The sequence below is a fragment of the Stenella coeruleoalba genome (genome assembly GCF_951394435.1).
Source record: "Stenella coeruleoalba genome assembly, chromosome: 15".
Taxonomy (NCBI): Eukaryota; Metazoa; Chordata; class Mammalia; order Artiodactyla; family Delphinidae; genus Stenella; species Stenella coeruleoalba.
The window spans coordinates 15,745,734-15,770,379 of NC_137161.1; the positions used below are offsets into that span (position 1 = coordinate 15,745,734).

General features: G+C 40.8%; 1 protein-coding gene across 7 annotated transcripts in view; it reads right to left on the bottom strand.

Annotated features, from left to right (window-relative positions):
- Positions 1–24,646, bottom strand: part of PKIG (cAMP-dependent protein kinase inhibitor gamma) — a 101,091-nt gene that overhangs the window by 46,040 nt on the left and 30,405 nt on the right. Inside the window, exon 1 of one of the 7 annotated variants that reach the window (XM_079943939.1) lies at positions 4,780–4,805. The exons of the other annotated variants lie outside the window; for them this stretch is intronic. The gene's annotated coding sequence lies outside the window, so the exon portion shown is untranslated. Of the gene's footprint in view, positions 1–4,779; positions 4,806–24,646 lie in introns of those variants that run through there. 7 annotated transcript variants of the gene reach the window in all.

The window sequence follows — 24,646 nt, forward strand, 5'->3', positions numbered from 1 at the left end:
ATCCAGGTTTCATGATCCTAATCCTTTACTTGCTACCATCCCTATCTGCTGTCCTCTCAATAGCTAAATGTCAAGATCTTCATAGCCTCCACATGGGCACTTGACATGATGAATGCAGCTGAAGCAGGAATTTTCAGAGAAAGAGACTTATTTTTTCCAAGGGAAATATAGTAATAAACTGTGGAATGTCCTCAGTTGCTGTAATGTCAGCATTTTGCTCAAGTCCTCAATGGGGCATTTGAAATATCAGTGGCCGGCCTGCCTGGCATACGGCAGGGCAGCTGCTAGCATGGCTGTTCCGATCACCGTGCTGCTCTTCTTGGCTCCAAAAGAAAGGAATGAGTCGTGTGTGCTTCTGCCCTGAAAAGAGAATGTCTGCGGCTTCCCTGGTGGCTCAGTGGTTGAGAGTCCGTCTGCTGATGCAGGGGACACGGGTTCGTGCCCCGGTCCAGGAGGATGCCGCATGCCGCGGAGTGGCAGGGCCTGTGAGCCATGGCCACTGGGCCTGCGCGTCCAGAGCCTGTGCTCTGCGGCGGGAGAGGCCACAACAGTGAGAGGCCCGTGTACCGCAAAAAAAAAAAAAAAAAAAAAAAAGAGAATGTCTGTGTCTCCTAAATCGACTTCAGTCAATGGCCAGGTGGCCCCATGGCTTTTTAGAGCTGCCAGGGATCTTAGGTCTGGGCTCCTCTAGAGCAGAGGCAGGTCTGTAAAGCTGTTGGATGGGCTGGGTCGGCGTGGGAGCCAAAGGTGGGGAACTGAAGGGCCTGAGGATGTGGCCCACAGTCATCTCAAGCCCTGGGGACCGGGGTCGCTGACAGCAGCCTAAGAGTAGGGTGCAAGCATGTGGTGTGAGAGGCTGCTCCCGGGGCTGCTCAGGCATCTGAACGATGGCCAGGCTTCCAAGGGGGAAGAAGCTGTTTACTTGAGTTCAAACTATTTATAGCACCAGCAATCTGCACATATTTGGATGACAAATTTCTGGGCTTCAAGTGAGTGGTGCTTTGCTCCTGGACAATTTCACCAAACACATTCTCTCCCCACGCCACCCCCAGACCCCCCTCGCTAACACATGTTGCCCTCAGGATGTTTTATTTAAGTTGCTGAGTTTAAAAAGATTATAAAAAGAAATTACATTTTAAGAACTAGTGACTTTTAATCCATTTGTCTATGAGTTTAAGCTACACAATATTATTTTCTTTAAGGCTTGAATCAGGCATTAAATTCTAATACATGTGTATGCTATAAACAAATACAACTGAAATAAAAACAGTACCTGAATGAGGTCTGTAATTTAACATGTGCTCTATCACTTACTGTTGCTGCACTAAGCTTAAGACCTACAAAGAGAATGTTTCTTGTAACCCAGGTTACATAGCATGATAAAAGGCTTCACAGAACAGACCCACAAACAATATGTAATCATATAGGCATTCCAAACAAACAAAAGAGGTCTTATGACCCACCGATTCTGGGGCAGAAGCAGTTGTAGGGTCCAGAGCTCAAGGCCCCCTCCCCTGACCACATGCCATAGAGGAGAGGGTTTGACTATAACAGAAAGATGTGCAGAGCCCTCTGCACAGTTGTAACTCACAGAAGGTATTATACCCTTGCCAACAAATTCATCTGGAAAAACCAGCTTATCTCTAAAAGCTGCCTTGTTTTTATAGCAAAAGCAATGCTTGATCAGCCATCTCCTCTGAGCCAGGCACTGCCTAATTCAGAAGGGGAAAAGCGGCGGTTAATCAACATGTAAACATATTGGCTAAAACACTGGTGGCTTCCAGTCCTATCACACAATGCAGGCAGGAAGTAGCACAGAGAAAAAGGGCAGGAAGTGAGAAGAGAGCTTCACAGGATAAGGGGTGATGCTGGACAATTAATTTAGGGAAAGGGAACAGAAGGGATTCCTCAAAGGGACTAACCTGTTTTCTTATCTTTTCCCCCTGCCTACGAAGCTCATTAGAAGACAGACAGAAAGGTCTCTAGGATAATCTTTTGATTAACTCCGCTCTTTAAGATCAGGAGAAAAGTACTGGTGAGGGTGGAGGAATGAAACATGTCTATACACAGAGGGAATGTAAATTACTTTAGAATTTTTTCCAGGCCAATTTGTCAGTATTTGGTCAATATATGACCCACAATTAAAAAAAAATTTTTTTAATTGAAGTATAGTTGATTTACAATGTTGTGTTAATTACTGCTGTACAGCAAAGTGATTCAGTTACACACACATATATATATTAATACATTCTTTTTTTTAAATATTCTTTTCCATTATGGTTTATCACAGGATAGTGCATGTAGTTCTCTGTGCCAAGTAACAGGGCCTTGTTGTTTATCCATCCTATATATAAAAGCTTACATCTGCTCAACCCAACCTCCCACTCCATCCCTCCTCCCCTGACCCCCTCCCCCTTGGCAAACCACCAGTCTGTTCTCTACGTCTGTGACTCTGTTTCTGTTTCATAGATAGGTTCATTTGTATGACCCCAAATTTTAATGCATGTAATTTTGATCCCAAGATTCTACTAGGAATTTAAAGACTATCCTCCTCATTCAGACCCGATCTAAAATGTCACTTCTTGAGGACTTCCCCAACCCAACAAACCTAAGGAAACGCCCACCTACCTATCATATCACTTTCTTTTAACTATCTGCACAGCACTGTTCTTTTTCCTGTTCATTAATTTGTTTACTACCAGCCTTTCATTGTTCCCTCCCCTACTCCCACATTAAAATGCCAGCTTTGTAAGAGCAGGGACCAGTCTGTCTAATATACTGCTCTTCCTATGTGTTGGATACTAGCCAGGGACATCCCATGCATCATCTCATTCAATCCTCACAGCCAGAGGTTTCTGTTATCAGCCTTACTTAACATAAGAACAAATTGAGGGACTTTCTCGGTGGTCCAGTGGCTAAGAATCCGCCTTCCAATGCAGGGGACACGGGGACACGGGTTTGATCCCTGGTCGGGGAACTAAGATCTTACATGCCGCAGGGCAACTAAGCCAGCACGACTCAACTACTGAGCCCGTGCACTCTGGAGCCCACGCACCACAACTAGAGAGAAGCCCGTGAGCCACAATGAAAAGCCAGCGTGCCAAAACACAAGACCCCGTGTGCTGCAACCAAGACCTGACACAGCCAGATATAAAAAAAATAGAACTGAGGCACAGGTTAAGTCTAGTGAGTGGCCAGCAAGTCACAGTGGGAATGTGAACACTGGCGTGCCTGACTGCAAAGCTCTAAACTATCTTTCTCCAAATGAACCAAAGTTTCAATGTGCATAATTTTTGACCAAGTGATTCCAGTTTTGGAAATTTATCATGTGGAGATAAACATACAAGAACACATAGTTAGACGTATCTTTATTTATTACAGATTGCTTATGGTAGCAAAAATTGGAAATAAGTTTAGGCAAGTCACCAGTTAGCTATAAGCCTCAAATTTGCTTTTTGGTCAACAGGCCCCATCTCAGAGACACTGTGAAGATTTAATGAGACAATGCACAGTACCTGGCTCCTAATCACTGTTTTGTTGTTGTTATTACATGCATTTAAATCTCTAAAAGGATACACAATACACCAAAGTGTATATTATAATAGAGGCTGTCTCTGGACAGCAGGATTACAGATTTCCTTAACTAAATGGTATACTTCCGCACTGTTCTAATTTTTATAAAATGCATATTAGTGTTATACTCTTCAAAAATAAATATATTACTATCTTCTTAAAAGAAGATGGAGGGCTTCCCTGGTGGTGCAGTGGTTGAGAGTCTGCCTGCCGATGCAGGGGACACGGGTTCGTGCCCCAGTCCAGGAAGATCCCACATGCCGCGGAGCGGCTGGGCCCGTGAGCCATGGCCGCTGAGCCTGCGTGTCCGGAGCCTGTGCTCCGCAACGGGAGAGGCCACAACAGTGAGAGGCCCGCGTACCGCAGAAAAAAAAAAAAAAAAGCAGAAAAAAAAAAAAAGATGGAGATGGGGCTTCCCTGGTGGCACAGTGGTTAGGAATCTGCCTGCCAATATAGGAGACACGGGTTCAAGCCCTGGTCCAGGAAGATCCCACATGCCGCGGAGCACCTAAGCCAGTGCACCACAACTACTAAGCCCGCGCGCCTAGAGCCCGTGCTAGGCAATAAGAGAAGCCATCGCAATGAGAAGCCCCCACTCGCCACAATTAGAGAAAGCCCATGCGCAGCAATGAAGACCCAACGCAGGCAAAAAATAAATTTATTGAAAAATAAAAAAAGAAGAAGATGGAGAAAATAAAGTTGGAGGAACTTAAACAGAGGAAGAAACTCAGTTTATGGGACAGAAAGGGAAACTAATTTAGTAGATTTGAAAATAAAAATGTTCCTGCTCTTTTGTTCTGTGTAAGAACAAGATCTTCAACGTGCTTATAGGTCTTGTCTCATTGCAAGACCTACAGAATTGATTAAGATGGCCTCAGGAAATCTGAGAAGATGTTGAAATATATATATAAAAAGAAAAAAAGTCTTTATAACCACACCTGCCTTCTAAAGAGAAAGACTCCTTTCACGTGGAAGGCCCTTTGGCTGCTGATCACCTTCTGGGTTCAGCCATGCAAAAAAATAACAAATAAAAGCTGAAGGCTGCCAAGTAGCTCTGCACAGTAATGACAGGTGAACTGGGATTCTAAGGGAAGTCTGTGAGGAACAGAAGAAGAAGGGGCCAGGGAGATGGCGGAGGTCTGGATTTTCTGCCATGTGAGCCCTTTCCGGGACTCTCAAATCATTAGCAAAGATGGTAACACTTACAAATGCTCTTTGTGGGTGTATTCTTTGCTCTTGATGGCATTCAGGAAGGGACTGAGTTTCAGTTATGAGATGACAGGCTGAGAAACAGAAAGAGGAGGCAGACATAACCAGGAGAACATAAGCCACACCTTCACGCCTAAGGCATCTACACAATCTTGGTGAAACTTTGGACCTCTACAGGGCATGAAACAAGGGGTCACGCTAATCTGATCTAGATCTTAAAGTGCTAACACACCCAGGTTATACAGGGTTTATTTATCAAGTGAGATCAATGTACAAATTGATATGTGTGTGTGTGCAGGAAAATAAGTAGAGTAGAGTATGCCACACAGTTGAAAAGCTTTCCACAGGTTCCTACTTATTTTTGGTCACATACTCCTTTGAGAATGCAATGAAAGCTAAGACTCTGCTCTTCAGAAAATGCCTGTCAGGGCTTCCCTGGTGGCGCAGTGGTTAAGAATCCGCCTGCCAATGCAGGGGACACAGGTTCGAGCCCTGGTCCAGGAAGATCCCACGTGCCACAGAGCAGCTAAGCCCATGCACCACAACTACTGAGACTGTGCTCTAGAGCCCGCGGGCCACAACTACTGAGCCCGAGTGCCACAACTACTGAAGCCCGTGCGCCTAGAGCCTGTGCTCTCCAACAAGAGAAGCCACCGCAATGAGCAGCCCACGCACCGCAACAAAGAGTAGCCCCCACTTGCCGCAACTAGAGAAAAGCCCACGTGCAGCAACGAAGACCCAACACAGCCAAGAATAAAATAAATTAAAAAAAAAAAAGAAAATGCCTGTCTTCAAATGAATCTGATTTCAAGGGGTTTTTGGGAACCCCTGAAGGCCCTCTCTGGATCCACAATAGGTCCACAGACCAAGTTCAAGAATTCTTGCTTTAGGGAAACCACAACAATGTTGATGGACATTGCTTGTTGTTGACAATGGGGATCACAAGCCATCTTGCAGTTTGAAGGAGGCATAAGAACACTGCCAACATTCATTCATTTATAAACATTTGCTGGAGACCTAATACCCCAGGTCCTGACGGTATAAAGATAAACGCAATGTGATCCCTGTACTCACTGAATTATCGTCAGCCGAGGGGAGGAAACAAGAAAACAGACCACTACAATGGGGGGGTGAGGCAGACAGTAGTTTCAGACTAACCTCGCCCCCTCAACTTCCTTTTTGGCTCCAGGATTTACTAATTACAAATGAAACAACAAGTGAGAATGACTGACGTGAATACTGAGGACAAGCAGAGGAAAGCAGCACAGGGCCAGGACACTGGGGCCATTTAAAGGGCCAGCTGGCTCCTCTGTGGACTTGGGATTTCCCTGTGTGTCTGTATAAAGAAAGTAAGAGAAAGTAAGCCGGTGCGCCACAACTACTAAGCCCGCGCACCTAGAGCCCCTGCTCTGCAACAAGAGAAGCCACTGCAATGAGAACCCCGCGCACCGCAATGAAGAGTAGCCCCTGTTCGCTGCAACTAAAGAAAGCCCGCGCGCAGCAACGAAGACCCAACGCAGACAAAAATAATTTTAAAAATAAATATATTAAAAAAAACAGAATTTATCTTTGAGAAGGCATTATGGATGTGTGCAAAGACTTGACTCAAGGTTGTTCACTTCAGTACTGCTTAGTACAGTGAAAAACTGAAAACAACCCTAAAAGTCCACAATTAGGGAGTAGCTAAATAAACTTTGGTACGTCTACAGAATGTTGTATAGAATATTCTATAGAATGGAATATTATGCAGTGATAAGTGATGCTATAGAAGCATATCTAATAAAACATGATAAAAAAGTCTCATTTTAATGTTAAGGTGTATATATAGTAGGGCCTCATGTTTGTAAAAGGGAAAACAGTATTTTGCATAAAAAATGGATGAAACTATTAGTAACACTGCAGGTAATTTTTATTTTCTTCTTTCAGTTTATTGGCATTTAAAATTTTTCCTGCCGTGCATTATTTTTATAATAAAAATATAGTATTATTTCTATAAAAAGAAAAAATGTAAAAAGTTATGTTTAAATTCCTTAGACAATACATACCAACTGCTACAAATATGCATACACTGTGACTGTGAGTGAAAGAGATATTTATAGTTATTTATAACAGTGAAAAAATGGAAACAGTCAAAATATCAAACACACTGGCCACTAAAAATAATGGAGAGAGACATGAGGTATGCTCTTTCAGGGCCCTTCTCCTGCCCTCTACCCCCCTGGCCTGGACCAGAAGGTGAGTTGCCAACCTGGGCCTGGCACAGAGGGCGGGCACTGGGGTCGCTCCCACATGTGGAAGATGCACAAGAAACACAAGCCAGATCAAGACCCGTGGAAGGAGTAGGGAGAGGAGCACTGAAGCTGTACCAGAAGGTGGGGCGACAGTCTCCAAGCTCCTCCCAGGTTCCTCAGCCATGACCCAGGTCACTTGATGACAGGAATGATCACGGCGAGCATAAGGACAGAGAAAGGAAAAGGAGAAGACTGGAGGGAAGCGGGTCCTGGGAAAGGAAAATAAAAGGTGAAGAAAAAGGATTTTTAGAAAAGTGAGACAGATGGCAGAGTATGAGGCAGGACCTGTAAGATGGAAGTGCCCTGAGTGGCCTCTGAGATCCTTAGGCAGAGCCCTGATTCGAAAGCTTTGATGAGACAACCACAGAGAAAGGACCCCGGAGCTTTCCTCTCATTTCCCATGACTGATCGTATTGCTCCTGGCAGCTCGATGATACTCAGACATCCAGTGGATTTTGGTACAATGAAAGATTAGATCAAGGACAAGGCTATCAGTCCTTAGAACTAAAGGTAACTTCAAACTAATGTGCACCATTGCCATGATTTATAACAAACAGAGACTGTTTATTTAAGAGCTGCAAAGAGGCTATTGTGTCCACAGATGAAAATTCTTAGCCAGGAAAGAATTCCAGGCCTGAAGCAGTACAGTCTTTTTTTTTTTTTTTACATCTTTATTGGAGTATAATTGCTTTACAATGGTGTGTTAGTTTCTGCTTTATAACAAAGTGAATCAGTTATACATATGTTCCCATATCTCTTCCCTCTTGCGTCTCCCTCCCTCCCACCCCCCCATCCCACCCCTCCAGGCAGTCACAAAGCACCGAGCTGATCTCCCTGTGCTATGCAGCTGCTTCCCACTAGCTATCTACCTTATGTTTGGTAGTGTATATATGTCCATGCCTCTCTCTCTCGTTTTGTCACAGCTTACCCTTCCCCCTCCCCATATCCTCAAGTCCATTCTCTAGTAGGTCTGTGTCTTTATTCCTGTCTTTAAAAGTGAGCAGACTTGCAAAAGATCAAAGGGATCCCCCTCTCCTCCTTGGGAAGGACAAAGGCTGTTGGCCGAGAGGTAAGAAGACCCTGTAGATACTTAGGTTGAAGTTTTTTAAAGTCCCCATAAGGAAAACAAAAAGAAAGATGATACACTTGAAGATAAATTTAAAGGCAACAAATTAGAAAGGGAACAAAAGCAGACAGGCTGCTTCTGTGAGAGAAACTAGAGGAAGCTGACCAAAAAGCCCATTAACAGTCAGTTTGCATTTGAGAAAATTAGATGGGACAATAACACTGAGACTTCTCCATCCCATGGACCCCCATGATAGGAGAACCAGGCTACTGCCTTGTCAGATGGGGAATAAAACCAGAAGATTTCAGTGTGGACTGAATGTGTTACATGTGGTCAAAGAAGAGAAGAACAGAGTTCACGGTCCCTACAATTCTATGCACCAACTACTAACTCCATGTTTACGAACACCAGCAAGAATGATTCTGATTTAATTGACTTAAGTGATAGAAAAGACAGATCTTCTAAGGACTCTTCCGCATCCATCAGTTTCTGGCCACATCCCAAGATTATCCATATGTTTCTTGGACTTCTAACAATAGAGTCCTCTATGAACTGAAGACGCTGTTTTATCTGAAGCTGAGAGCTAAAAGGGACACTTAACAGAGCAAAAAGCAAAAATAAAATAAAACACATTTTAATTACAGAAATAGAGCCAATAGTTCCTTTGGACTCTAGCAGTCAAGACAGCCTCGCAACACTGAATGCACTAAGCAACGCTGGCACTCCAGGTGAGGTTTTTGGCCGAAAGGGTTGATGTCCCAAGGGAAACGTGTTGAGGACATCATACTGTTTAGAGAACTCCAAGAGGCCCAGAATGAATGTTGCAGCACTGACTGCCTGTCTCAGTCCCTTAGGACCCTCTTGCACAGACAGTATCTCCCTGAACAAGTAACCAATAATCTTCAAGAACTCGCACATCAAGTAACTCCTGTTGCAACTACTCAAATCTCCATAGTGCAAAAGCAGCCACTGAGAATGTGTAAACAAATGAGCGTGGCTGTATTCCGGTAAGACTTTATTTACCAAAACAAATGGCAGGCCAGATTGGACCTGCAGGCCAGAACCTGCCGACTCCTCCTTAGAGGACGGGATACTGGTAGTCAATGGCATGCAATGCTGAAAGAGTTTTAAAAGTCATCACCTACGGTCAAGTGAAGTCCATACTGAAAGCAGAGCTATTTCAAACTCAGTCGTCGCTGCCGTACACCAATGAAAGGCATGAGGAATATAAAGGTCATGAACTGGGCTAAGTGCATCTAACTGCACTGAAGACCTTAAAGAAAATTATGAGCTCAGGTTATAGGGCTGTTCTGGGGCAGAGTTTCTGATGTCCAGCATCTAATGCCATTTCTGCTGAAGAAGTGAGTCAAGGCAGCAGTGGTGTTTTCTCTAAAACAGTCCTCCTTAGTGTGGCTGGGCATTTCTATGGAAACACTGTCCCTGACTGCTTTATTTCCATCTGTGTAACATTCAAGCCCAGGTCTATCAACTTCCTGGAGACTGTAAACTACTTCTGCTTAAACCAGCTACAGATTTTGTGGTTTGCCACTAAGAATCCTGACCAATACCTGCCCCCAATAAGCACCTCTACTGGAGTTCCCGGCATAGTACATTATGATTATTTGTTATATTTCTGTCTCCCTTAGTAGATGGAGAATGCGTTTTACTCAACACTGTAGCCCCAGCACCCAACACGATGCCTGCCTGGCAAACAGAAGACACCTAATAAATTAGTATAGATGAATAGACAGATTAGAAAAAACACAAACACATGAAAACTACTGCTTTAGTTAGAGTGGTGAGATAAGCAATTTTAAAATGATGTTTTAATATATTTTCTTTAGTGCCTAGGTCATTCATTCAAGATCAAGTAGCACAGTAGTATTCATATTAGGGACCACAAATCCTAATGAAGGAAAATGATTGCTAATTCTCTTTATTTCCATTGGTAAGTTTGAACTGAGTTTCAAAGGTTTGAACGGTTTTTTTTTTTAAGTATAGTTGACTTACAATGTTGTGTTCATTTCTGCTATACAGCAAAGTGACTCAGTTATATACATGTATCCATTCTTTTTTATATTCTTTTACATTATGGTTTATCCCAGGATATTGAATATAGTTCCCCATGCTATACAGTTGAAAGGTTTGGACATTTGTATCCAGAACAATGACAGAAATGTGAAATTATGATCAGGAAGACGTGTTCCCTCCTGTGCTCACAACATGTCTTATAATGTAATAAATGGAAACAGAAAGTTAAGGAAAGATCACTGGATGAGATGGACTTGGGATCAGGCAAACAAAATCAGAAGAGAGCCCTCTGAAACTGATATCATAAAAATAATGGCTAGAATTCACTGTAACTCATGCTACATCACAATTTAGAGACTGCTTAGAAATGAAATGAAGCTGCGTCCTTTCATAACATCAGAAAACAGTTACTTCAAAATGGAACAAAAATGAGATCAAAATCATAACATGTCATGAGACCTACGGTACTGCAATAATAGAGGTTTCGGGAAATGAACAGAAATATTGAAAAAGGACTCATTTTAAAACTGACTTTTTTTCCTATCTGCTATGGGGAAGAGGGAGCTTTGACTTCAAATGCTCAGCTCACTCCAATTCCTTTGAGTGAAAGGAATTCCATCCCCTAAAATATGATCACGATTCTTTTTACAAGTCTACCCCACAGTCAAAATTAATCTCTCCATCTGTCTGAGAAAGGTGAGGTTCATAAGTAGAGTCTTATACCTCACACCAAAAATAGCTCCTGATGGATCTACAGATTTAAATGCAAAAATATGAAACCATATAAATACTAGAAAAATACACAGCACAGCATTTTATAACCTCACAGCAGGGGAGGTTTTTCTAAGTATGATATAAAACCCAGAAGTCATTAAATACTGATAAATGTGACTATGAATATAAATAAAAATACTCTGCATGGCAAAAATCATGATCAGCAAAGTAAAAATCAAATGTCAAACCAGGAAGAACTGTATTTCATATCATGAATAGCCTCTTTACCCTGTAAAGACTTTCTAGGAATTGATAAGACAAAGACCAAACAACCCAAGGGGAAAATATGCTCAGAATATGAACAGGGAATTTACAGTAAAGGAAATACATATGGCTCTGAATATATGCAAAGAACTCAACCTTATTCTATTTTTTCACTTACTATTGGAGAATGAGAGAAAGTCTGACAACACACTGTTTGGTGTTAGAAAACAGGAATTCTCATCCATTGCTGATGCAGTCATACATTGGTGTAGCATCATTTAGGAAATCAATATAAAAAATTCATGTATCTGCCTTGGCAAATCACTTTTAGGGATTTATCACAAAAGCATACTTTCACAAGTGTGAAATATGTATTCACTGCAGCAAAAGATTAGAAATAATCTAAATACCCATCAATAAGGGATAGGTTAAATAAAGTAAGGTACTTTCAAGCAAAAGAAGCCTATGCAACCATAATAATTTAGAAAGACAATGATAGTTATTTAGTGGTACAAAAATATTTCCAAAATATGTATGTTTTTAAAAGCCTGATGTGGAACAATATTAAGAGTATACTACTAAAGTTGCAGTTAAGGAAAGAAAAAAATATACATATTTACTTTTATATGCATCAAATATCTCTAGAAAAATACATGAGAAACTGGAAACAGTGGTAGGTCTCCCCAGGCTAACTGGGGAGTAAGAACGAAACGAAGATTTTTCTTTTTTCTCTTAGATACACGATCCAATCAAGAACAACATTTTGAAATTGATTGTTTTATTTCTTGAATCTCTTCTGTTCTTGAATAGCGCCCCCATGTCTTGTAAAGAACTGATATCTTTACAGTAGTGAGTATTCTAATATTTGCAACATGATCTATCGCAACTTGTATTTGGGTTTTTTACTGTCTCTCAACAGTTTTATGATTTTCTCCATAGGGACCTATTTTTGCTGTTGTGACAGAGATTATCTTTTTTATTTTTAACATCTTTATTGGAGTATAATTGCTTTACAATGTTGTGTTAGTTTCTGCTGTGTAACAAAGTGAATCAGCTATATGCTTACGTATATCCCCATATCCATTTCCTCTTGGGTCTCCCTCCCACCCTCCTTATTCCACCCCTCTAGGTGGTCGCAAAGCACTGAGCTGATCTCCCTGTGCTATGCGGCTGCTTCCCACTAGCTAGCTATTTTACATTTGGTAAGTGTATATATGTCAATGTTACTCTCTCACTTCCTCCCAGCTTACCCTTCCCCCTCCCCGTGTCCTCAAGTCCATTTAGAGATTATCTTTTAAAATTTAATATTCTAGGGCTTCCCTGGTGGCGCAGTGGTTGAGAGTCCGCCTGCCGATGCAGGGGACACGGGTTCGTGCCCCGGTCCGGGAAGATACCACATGCCGCAGAGCGGCTGGGCCCGTGAGCCATGGCCACTGAGCCTGCGCGTCCGGAGCCTGTGCTCCGCAACGGGAGAGGCCACAACAGTGAGAGGCCCGAGTACCACAAAAACAAAAACATTTAATATTCTATTCGTAGCTGGTATATAGAAATATAATTGATTTTGTATATTGATTTAGTATTCAACAAACTTGCAAACTTTTATAACTTTAATAATGTATATATAGAATTTTTTGTAATTTCTATATAAACAATCATGTCATCTATAAACAATAAGTTATTAATTCTTTCTAATATTTAAACATTTCATTTTTCTTGTCTCATTGCAATTACTAGAACTCCCAACAAATGTTGAATAGACAAGATGAAAATGGGCAACTCTGGTTCCTGACCTCAAAGCGGAAATTTCCTCAAAGTGAAAATTTACCATTAAGTATTATGTTTGCTGTACATGTTTTATAGTTACTTCTTTACCAGATTAAGAAAGCTCCCTTCTATTCCTAGGCGGCTAAAAGTTGTTGTTGTTGGGCTTCCCTGGTGGCGCAGTGGTGGAGAGTCTGCCTGCCGATGCAGGGGACACGGGTTCGTGCCCCGGTCCGGGAGGATCCCACATGCCACGGAGCGGCTAGGCCCGTGAGCCATGGCCACTGAACCTGCGCTCCACAATGGGAGAGGCCACAACAGTGAGAGGCCCGCGTACCGCAAAAAAAAAAAAAAAAAAAGTTGTTGTTGTTTTAATCAGGAATGGATGTTGAATTTTATCATACAATCATGATTTTTCCCTTTTAAGCTGTTAGCAAACTATCCTAATTGAGTCTTTGGTATTAAACCAATCTTGCATTTCTGGTATAAACCCAACTTGGTCATGATGTGTTATCCTTTTCATATATTGTTAGAGCAAATTGTATTTTCCAAAGATAGCCTCAACGATACTACCCCATCCCACATGCTTTTCGTTTTTCCTTTTTTTTTTTTTTGGCTGCGTTGCGTCTTTGCTGCTGAGCGCAGGCTTTCTCTAGTTGTGGCGAGCGGGGGCTACTCTTCTTTGTGGTGCACGGGCTTCTCATTGCAGTGGCTTCTCTTGTTGCGGAGCACGGGCTCTAGGCACGCAGGCTTCAGTAGTTGCAGCACGCGGGCCCATAGAATGTGCGGGCTAAACAGTTGTGGCTTGTGGGCTCTACAGCACAGGCTCAGTAGTTGTGGCACATGGGCTTAGTTGCTCCGCGGCACCACATGTTTTCCTTACAATGTGACCTTGACACTCCTCCCATTGAGTGGTGGGGTCTATGATCCTTTCCCTGGAATCTGGATGGACCTTTGTCTCAACCAAGAGAGTACTATGGATATGGTGGTATGTGAATTTCAAGACTAGATTATAAAAACGCTGAGCACTTCCAATTTGCTCTCTTAGGACCCTGCACTTGAAACCCAGCTGCCATGCTGTGAGGAAGCTTGAACTAGTCCATTCAGACAGACCACAAGGAGAGATCATACGCAGGTGTTCCAGTTGAGATGAGCTGAGGTTCTACACAACAGCCAGCTGAGGGTCTTTACAATAGCAAGCATCAACTGTAGGACATGCAAATGAAAACGCCTCCAGATGATTCCAAGATTTTCTTTGAGTCTTCCAATCAGGGGGCCCAGAAAACGTGGAGCAGAGACAAGCTGTCACCATTTTGCCCTGTCCAAATTCCTGACTCACAGGATCCCTATAATAATAAAATGGCTGTTTTAAGCCCCAGCATTTTGGTTAGTTTCTTACACCACTATAGTAAGTGAAATATTGGACTTGCTTTGCTAATATTTAGCTTAGGATTTTTCATATCCATAAGTAAAAGGGGCTGTGAATTTTCTTTTCTTATAATGTTATTGTCAGGTTTCTTTGTTTTGCTAACCCTTTTTTCTATTCTCAGGACAAGTTTGTATAATATTAATTCTTTCTCCCTTAAATGTTTGATATAACTTCCTAGTGAAGGCATATAGGGCTGGAGTTTTCCTTGTGGGAAGGTTTTTAATTGCTGACTTAATAATAGTTATATTATTAACAAATGTATCCATTCACCTAAATTTCTAAAATTTTGGGCATAAAGTTGTTCATTATATCTTATTATCTTGTTAATAACTATAAGATCCCCTTTTCACTCTTGACAGTGGTTATCTGTACCTTTCCTTCCTTTTCTATTTTTACATTTTATTTTTCATTCATTCATTCATTAGCCTGCACTGGGTCTTAGTTGCGGCACATGGGATCTTTGTTATGGCGTGCGGGCTCTTTAGTCGCAGCATGCAGTCTTCTTAGTTGCGACACGTGGACTTCTTGGTTGCGGCATGCAGGCTCTTAGTTGCGTCATGCTAACTCTTAGTTGTGGCATGCATGTGGGATCTAGTTCCCTGACCAGGGATCGAACCCAGGTACCCTGCATTGGGAGCATGGAGTCTTACCCACTGGACCACTGGGGAAGCACCTCCTTCCTTTTCTTGATCAACCTCACTACAGTATGTCATTTTCATTAATCTTTTCCAAGAACCAAGCCTTGCCTTCATTGGTATTCTGTATTATACATTTGCTTTATACTTCATTCATTTCTCTTCTTCTCATTCTTTCTTTCCCTTTATTTTGTTTTGCTGGGCTTTTTCTGACTTCTTTATATAAATGTTTGCTCAGTTTTTCGCCTTTCTTCTTACCTAATATATGCATTTAGGGCTATCTACTTTTTTAAAAAAATTTATTTATTTTTGGCTGCATTGGGTCTTCGTTGCTGCGCAGAGGCTTTCCCTAGTTGTGGCAAGTGGGGGCTACTCCTCATTGCAGTGCACGGGCTTCTCTTGTTGCAGAGCATGGGCTCTAGGTGCATGGGCTTCAGTAGTTTCAGCACGCGGGCTCAGCAGTTGTGGCACATGGGCTTAGTTGCTCTGCAGCATGTGGGATCTTCCCAGACCAGGGATCAAACCCATGCTCTCTGAATTGGAAGGCAAATTCTTAACCACTGCTCCACCAGGAAGTCCCTGAGGATACTTTTGTGGCTTTCATGTTCTAGTTCTTTTCATGGGTGTCCTGTTTCCTTATGAATCTGTTTTCTTCTTATGTGCTGCTCATTATATTAAAAACTTATTGAGAGGATGATCCTGATGCTCAGGATGATAACATCTTCCTCTAGAGAGGATTTTCGCTTGCTTCTGTCAGTTGCCCAATGATGCTATTAGCTTAGGACAATCAAGATAAAGCTTCCCTGGACCTGAAAGCTTGGTTGCAAGACTATGTGAGGGCTGATTTAGTTCAAGATCCCCGTTATGTCCTTAGGGGTTCCATTCAAACTGGATGGGTAGTTTATTTGTGTCTCTGACAGTCAATAAGCTATGAATTCTGCCCTCATGGATGAGGCTACCAAAAGCACAGCTTAACCTCACAGATGTTTTCTCAGGATAAGCAAATGCCTTCAGGGCAAAAGTGATTTTGGCAGCTAGGCTTACCTGTCTTAATTTTTGCATTCTTCCAGACGTTGGTATGGTAATCCTTCAATATCATGTAAACTTTGTGAAGCTTTCAAGAAAATGTCTTTATATTTTGTCCAGCTTTCTAAACTCATCAGCAGCACGGATCCAAATGACCTAGACTGCCACGACTGGAAGGAGAATTCCAACCATATATCGTTGAGTAACTTGAGAATTTTGCACCATAAGATGGTATTGTCTACTCAAATAACTAAATACAATGAATTTTTGAAAAGATAAGAAGTAGAGTGATGAAAGGATCCAATATTGAGGAAAACGTATACATGGAAAGGAGAAAAGAAAAAGGAAGTTGATTTACCTTTCAGAATTTCATAGAATATCTACAGGAATATCATGGGTGTTGATGAACATGTTAGCGTTTTAATGGAAAAATGTAATTAGCTAATCAAAATGTCTTAATACACTTATTCCTTGGTAAATGTGGAAATTCTATACTCCAGCCATTTGAACTTGCTTTTCCACCTGGTTTGACACTTTGTGGGTTTCATGGACTATCTGCTTATAAGTAACAATGTATCTTGTAAGTTAAAAGAAAGCCAGCTCACTCTGTAGATTAGAGTGTCATCTAGTGCAAACTTCTAAGGATGAAACTGGAAATATTCAACAAAATTTAAAGCGTACATACCCTTGATACAGCACAGTCTTCTGCTAGTAATTGATTCCGCAGATCTACTTACAAAAATTCACAAAGATACACATAAAATTTTCTTTGCAACAGTTTTTGCCAATGAAAAACTGAGTATGACAACTTGAATATTCACCAAGAGGAAGTTAAATAAATTATGACATATTTATACTGCAGAGTACCACTGCGATGGAAATTCATCATTTTTTAAAAGCTGTCCCTCATCCAACTGTCTCCTCCATTTTTTAAAAGCTGTCCCTCATCCAGCTGCCTCCTCCTATTTGGAGGTACTCCCTCACTTGAATCTTAAACAAGTGACACAAAGACAAAGGGACAGCTGGAGTTTTTTCCTGACAGTGTCCTAAGGCAGTGATGGCAACATACTGGCCTGGCTACTTTAGCTAAGAGAGGCTCACTAAGACTACTACTTCACGGTCCTCTAGGCCTGCCTTGGTCCTGACCATTTTCAAACTTCTGCGCTACATCCCTCCAGTGCATTCCCTGCTTCTATCACTCAAAGCAAAAAGGTTTGTAGCTGATGCAACTATGAAGTCATTTAAAAGAATAAAATCGATCTATGTGAAAACTAGTGGCAGAACAATATGTACAATATGATCTCATTCGTATAATTTTAAAGCAACCAATAGATCTAATATTTCTGCTTAGATATGCACAATTTCTGAAAAAAATTATCCAGGAATGTTTTTTTATAATGGTTACTTCTATGAAATGAGAATGGGGACTTGGGGGAAGAGGGAGAAGACACTTTACTTATAACATTCTGTACTTAAAAATATATATATTTTTATTTTTAAAAAGCTTATTTTAGAAAGGAAAACGAAAGCCACATGAGATGGACTGTTCTGAAGCTGAGATACATGAAATCTCTAGGTGCTTATTCTTACTGAGGGCCATTCAAAGCCATAGCCCATTATTATCAACCTTTAGGTGACAAGTGATAAGAAATCATTGAAATATTTTAAGTGGCAGGTGACATGTGCAAAGTAGGATTTAGATATAACTTCGGCACAAGGAGCCCTACAAGGAGGATGGACTAAGTAAATACATGGCAGAAAAAGATACACTGATTAGACTTGAAGAAATATGAGCTTGGACTGCAGAGTTGGCAGTAGAAAAGGAATAGAAGGAAATATTGCAAAAGACAAGATTATCATATCTCATACAATTGTTTACTGCTCAAATACTTACTGAACGTCTACTATGGACTGCCACAGGGCAAAAGGTATATGAACTTTACCAAAATCAACCAACCAAATAAACAAATCACATGGTCTACTTAAGTCCCAGTTTTCTTCCTTGTAAAATGGAAAGAACAAAATACGCAATTCATAGGACTGCTATAAGGATTACAGGAAACATATAAGACATACTAAATCTTCCATAAATGTTAACTATTACTAGTACTACTATTATTACTGGTACTTTGATGATAAGAATGACAATTTTTTTTTTAAGAATGACAATTTAAATAGCAAAAATAATACCCAAGTAGCCTATCTTTCTGAAACATACCCACATTATGGAATGGGGTGTCATAGATTCATTCTGCTGTATTAAAATATTGTGGTCATTTAAAGACTGAAAGTTTTATTCCTAATGACTTGTGGCTTTGCAGGGGTCCCTTGCAGAAAGCTGACCAACTTTGAAAGAATAGATAAGTTCCTAGCCCCTCTGCTACACAAAGTCTCCCTCCCAAGTTCCCTCTCAGTCTCAGACACGGAAAAGTCTTGGGAATCCAAAGTAGCACCAAATATCGTGCTTGCACTATACACCCCACCGCAGTTCTTCAAGACCAAGGTATAAAGGTATAGCTTCTTTTAAACATTTACTGTTCAGGAAATATTGGAGAATTGACTGGTAAAATAGTATAAAGAAATGAAAAGGGCAAGTCAGTAAGTATAGATTACTCTAAACAAACTGAAAATCCCAATAAAACTATTTATTTATATCTGACCGTAACAGGATAGGTAAGATTTATGGCTCCCTTCTTAATTTTAATGACGCACTCACATTTCAAGATATATGCAACACCAGCGGCTTATTATGAAATTGCAACAATCTTGGAAGGCATGAAGAAAAATGAGCTTGGCCAAACTAGACTTCTTTCCACTATCATAAAAATAATGAGTGAGGGCTTTTGAAAAATGTGGCATATTCAAAAGACTTGGCAGAAAGGAAACCATGTGCAGGAGAGACTTAACCCTACACTTGTAGTTTGATTTCACATACCAACTTAGAGAAAATTAGTAAAAAAATAACTAAGTGAAAAAAAAATAACTAAGTATCTCTCAAATCTATACTCTACCATAAATGAAAAAAAAGTTATACTCAGAATCCACACTTAGTACAGATCTTCATAAACTTACTACTATTATTAGCCAAAAGGTATAATTATGGCTAGCATTAACTTTTGGTTGTCATATATGGGGAGTAAGGTACCTATCAATTGAAATATATGTGCCAAACATATATTTTTAAAACTTGGAAATTCAATTAAATGAGAATAAAAGAATAAAAAGATTATTTTAGGCAATAAATGATTTAGCTGTTAACAGTAATCAATCAGCGATAAATTTTATAATTGGAGGAGATCTCTAAAATTCTTTCCAACTCTTGCGTTCTATGAGTTGGGTTTCATCATGCAAAAAGTATTTTCTTGTCTGAAAAAAGTATGTATGTATGAGTAACATAAGCAAAATGGCAGAAAAAGAGTGTTCTACTGTCTCCTCCCCAAAAAACACCAATTTTGACAATCACCCATGGGCAAGAGTACCTCTGTGGAAAGCCAAGAATCCAGCAAAGAATTTTCAGCACATGGTTGGAGCAAAAAAAGAAAAAAAAAATGAGACTGGACTCAAAGAGAGTAAGAAGAACAGTTTCACTTTATCCAAATCATCCCTCCCCCAAGGTGGCACAGCTCAGAGCCAAGAGAGACCTTCTTAGCTCGTGATTTCTCCCACAGGGAAAAGTGAGAACATATAAGTGAGAGCCTGGCTGCCCTAGCCATGCAAGATGCTGCCAAAGAGGCCCACCTCTTTCTCACCCTATCCAATACTGAAGCACTGACTAGTGAAGTGGGGGAGAAGACAAGGAGAACAGCAGTCAGGGCTCTTGAAAGGCATCAAAGGGAAACAGATTCTGCTATAATCCCTTTGTAGACTCCATCAAGAAGCCACACACAAGCCACTGGGGACACCTTGCCTGAAGATCACCCGCCAACTGGCCCAGGGGCACCCACAAGGATCCATGTGCCTCCCCCACACAAACCCCATTCCAGAGCTGACTCTGTGTGTACGCCCTGAAGGCAGTGAGTGCAAGCCTTTGCAGAAAGCTCAGGAGCACGTGGAAAAAGTTGGCTCAACTTTGCAGGACTGGGAGAAAAGCACACTTTAGCATTCAGCCCACCCAAGGGAGAGCGAATGGGAGGTTGTGAGCACCCAACCTGGCTCTGCAGGATCAAGACAAGGCATACAATCTTAAGAATTCCTTCTCAAGGGGAACAAAAAGGGTGGAATAGGTGTATTCATAGAACAGATCTGAGAAAGCCTCAGAATCCCCAGAAGGGTGAGGAGAAGGTATTTCTCTCCCAAAGCCAGTCAGTAAAGATGTCCTCTTGAAATGTGAAAATGAATGCAATACTTCAAGGAACATGGGAAATCAAGGAAACGTAACATCACTTAAAAAAACAAAGTAACTTTCTGGTAAGTGACCCCCCCCAAAGATGGAGATCTGCGATTTACCCAATGAAGAATTCAAAACAGTCATTTTAAGGAAGCTCAGTGAACTACAAGGAAACACAGAAAAGGAGAAATTGACATGAACACAATAACACCTAGCTTATATCAATAGATCATCCAGACAGCAAATCAATAAGGAAACACTGGCCTTAAGTGACATATCAGACCAGATGAACTTAAAAGTTATATATAGAACATCCCATCCAAGAGGAGCCCAAGACACATTCTTTTCAAGTGCACATGGAACATTTTCCAGGATAGATCACATGCTAGGACACAAAATAAACTTCAGTAAATTTAAGAAAATTGCAATCATATCAAGCATCTTTTCTGACCACAACACTATGAGACTAGAAATCAACCACAAGAAAAAAAAACTGCAAAAAACAGAAACACATGGAGGCTACAAAATATGCTACTAAACAACCAATGGATCAAAAACAAATGAAAATAAAAACACAATGACTCTCCAAAATCTATGGGATGCAGCAAAAGCAGTTCTAAGAGGGAAATTTATAGTGATAAAAGTTTACCTCAGGAAAAAAGAAAAGTCTCAAACAACCTAACATTATACATAAAAGAACTAGAAAAATAAGAACAAATAAAACCCAAAGTTAGTAGAAGAAATCATAAAGATCAGAGCAAAAGTAAATTAAATAGAGACAAAAAATAGAAAAGATCAATGAAATGAAGAGCTGATTCTTTGAAGATAAACAAAATCGATAAAACTTTAGTCAGACTCAACAAGAAAAAGAGAAGACCGAAATCAATAAAATCAGAAATGAAGGGCTTCCCTAGTGGCGCAGTGGTTGAGAGTCCACCTGCTGATGCAGGGGACATGGGTTCGTGCCCCGGTCTGGGAAGATCCTACATGCCGTGGAGCGGCTGGGCCCGTGAGCCATGGCCGCTGAGCCTGCGCGTCCGGAGCCTGTGCTCCGCGACGGGAGAGGCCACAACAGTGAGAGGCCCGCGTACTCCAAAAAAAAAAAAAAGAAAAAAAAAAGAAAAAATGAAAAGGAGAAGTTACAACAGACACCTCAAAATTACAAACTCATAAGAGATTACTATGAACAACTATATGCCAATAAAACTGATAATCTAGAAGAAATGGACAAATTCTAGAAATGTATACTCTCCCAACTGAACCAGGAAGAAACAGAAAATATGAACAGACCACTTACCAATAATGAAATTGAAATGAGTAATAAAAAAAAATTCCCAACAAGTCCAGGACCAGATGACTTCACAGGTGAATTCTACCAAACATTTAGAGAAGAGTTAACACCCATACTTCTCAAACTATTCCAAAAAATTGCTGAGGGGCAGAAGGTTACCAAACTCACTCCGTGAGGCCAGCATTACCCTGATACCAAAACCAGACAAAGCTTTCACAAAAAAAGAAAATTATAGCCAATATCACTGACGAATATAGACGTAAAAATCCTCAACAAAATATTACCAAACCAAATCCAACAATACATCAGAAGGATCACACACCATGATCAAGTGGAATTTATCCTATGGATGCAATGATGGTTCAGTATCCACAAATCACTCAATATGATATGCCACATTAACAAACTGAAGAATAAAAACCATGTGATCATTTCAATAGATGCAGAGAAAGCTTTTGATAAAATTCAACACCCATTTACGCTAAGAAGAAAAAAACTCTAAGAAAGTGGATATAGATTGAACATACCTCAACATAATGAGAACCATATATGATAAGCATCATACTCAACGGTGAAAAGCTGAAAGCATTTCCTCTAAGATCAGGAACAAGACACGGGTGCTCACTCTCGCCACTTTTATTCAACATAGCATTGGAAGTTCTAACCACAGGAATTAGACAAGAAAGAAATGAAAAGAATCCAAACTGGAAAGGAAGAAGTAAAACTGTCACTGCTGCAGATGACATAATATTATACACAGAAAATCCTAAAGATGCCACCAAAAAACTACTAGAGCTCATCAATAAATTCAGTAAAGTTGCAGGATATAAAATTAATATAGAGAAATCTGTTGCATTTCTATACACTAAAAACAAACCATCACAAAGAGAAATTAAGGAAACAACCCCATTTACAATCACATCAAAAACAATAAAATACCTAGAAATAAACCAAGCTAAAGAGGTAAAAGCGCTGTACTCGGAAAACTACAAGACACTGAAGAAAGAAACTGAAGATGACACAAACAGATGGATGCACTGGGTTGGCCAAAACATTTGTTCGTTTTTTTCCATAAGATGGCTCTAGTAGTGCTTAGTGGTCTTTAACTTCATTTGAAACAATTTTGTTAGACTGTATTGTGACAGCTGTCATATGAGCGTGCATTAAAAAAAAACATCAAAACTGGTGAATTTTTGTGTAGCCATTTTAATATTGAAGATGGAAGAAAAAAGCAACATTTTCGGCATATTATGCTTTATTATTTCAAGAAAGGTAAAAACGCAACTGAAACACCGAAAAAAAACGATTTGTGCAGTGTATGGAGAAGGTGTTGTGACTGATCGAATGTATCAAAAGTGGTTTGCAAAGTTTCATGCTGGAGATTTCTCACTGGATGATGCTCCATGGTCAGGTAGACCAGTTGAAGTTGACAGCAATCAAATTGAGACATTAATTGAAAACAACGCTATACCATGAAGGAGATGGCCGACATACTCAAAATATCCAATATCCAAGCACTGAAAATCATTTGCACCAGGTTGGTTAAGTTCACTGCTTTGATGTTTGGGTTCCACATAAGTTGAGCAAAAAAACCCTTCTTGACCATATTTCCACATGCTATTCTCTACTGAAAATGTTCGTTTTTAAAACAAATTGTGACAGGTTATGAAAAGTGGATACTGTACAATAATGTGGAATGGAAGAGATCGTGGGGCAAGTGAAATTAACCAGCACCAATCACACCAAAGGCCAGTCTTCATCCAAAGAAGGTGATAAGTATATGGTGGGATTGGAAGGGAATCCTCTATTATGAGCTCTTTTGGGAAAACCAAACGATTAATTCCAACAAATACGGCTCCCAATTAGACCAACTGAAAGCAGTATTCAAAGAAAAGCGTCAGGGATTATCAACAAAAAACGCAAAATCTTCCATCAGGACAATGCAAGACTGTTTCTTTGATGACCAGGCAAAAACTGTTACAGCTTGGCTGGGAAGTTCTGATTCATCCACCATATTCACCAGACATTGCACCTTCAGAATTTATTTTGGTCTTTAAAAAAGTATCTTAATGGAAACAATTTTAATGTCCTGGAAGACTGTAAAAGGCACCTGGAACAGTTCTTTGCTCAAAAAGATAAAAAGTTTTGGGAAGATGGAATTAGGAAGTTGCCTGAAAAATGGCAGAAGATAGTGGAATAAGACAGTGAATACATTGTTCAATAAAGTTCTTGGTGAAAATGAAAAATGTGCCTTTTATTTTTACTTAAAAACAGAAGGAATGTTTTGGCCAACCCAATATATACCATGTTCATGGAGTGGAAGAATATTGTTAAAATGACTGTACTACCCAAGGCAATCTACAGATTGAATGCAATCCCTAGCAAAATACCCCAGGCATTTTTCACATAACTAGAACCAAAAATTTTTTCATTTGTATGGAAACATGAAAGACCCTGAATAGCCAAAACAATGTTGAGAAAGGAGAACAGCAGTGGAGGCATCGTGCTCCCTGACTTCAGGCTATACTAAAAGCTTTAGTAATCAAAACAGTATGATAGGCCTTCCCTGGTGGTGCAGTGGTTAAGAATACGCCTGCCAGGGCTTCCCTGGTGGTGCAGTGGTTGAGAGTCCACCTGCCGATGCAGGGGACACGGGTTCGTGCCCCAGTCCAGGAAGATCCCACATGCCGCGGAGCGGCTAGGCCCGTGAGCCGTGGCCGCTGAGCCTGTGCGTCCGGAGCCTGTGCTCCGCAACGGGAGAGGCCACAACAGTGAGAAGCCTGCGTACTGCAAAAAAAAAAAAGAATACACCTGCCACTGCAGGGGACACGGGTTCGAGCCCTAGTCCGAGAAGATCTCACATGCCGTGGAGCAACTAAGCCCGTGCACCACAACTACTGAGCCTGTGCTCTAGAGCCCATGAGCCACAACTACTGAGCCCGTGTGCCTAGAGCCCATGCTCCGCAACAAGAGAAGCCACCGCAATGAGAAGCCTGCATGCTGCAACAAAGAGTAGCCCCCATTTGCTG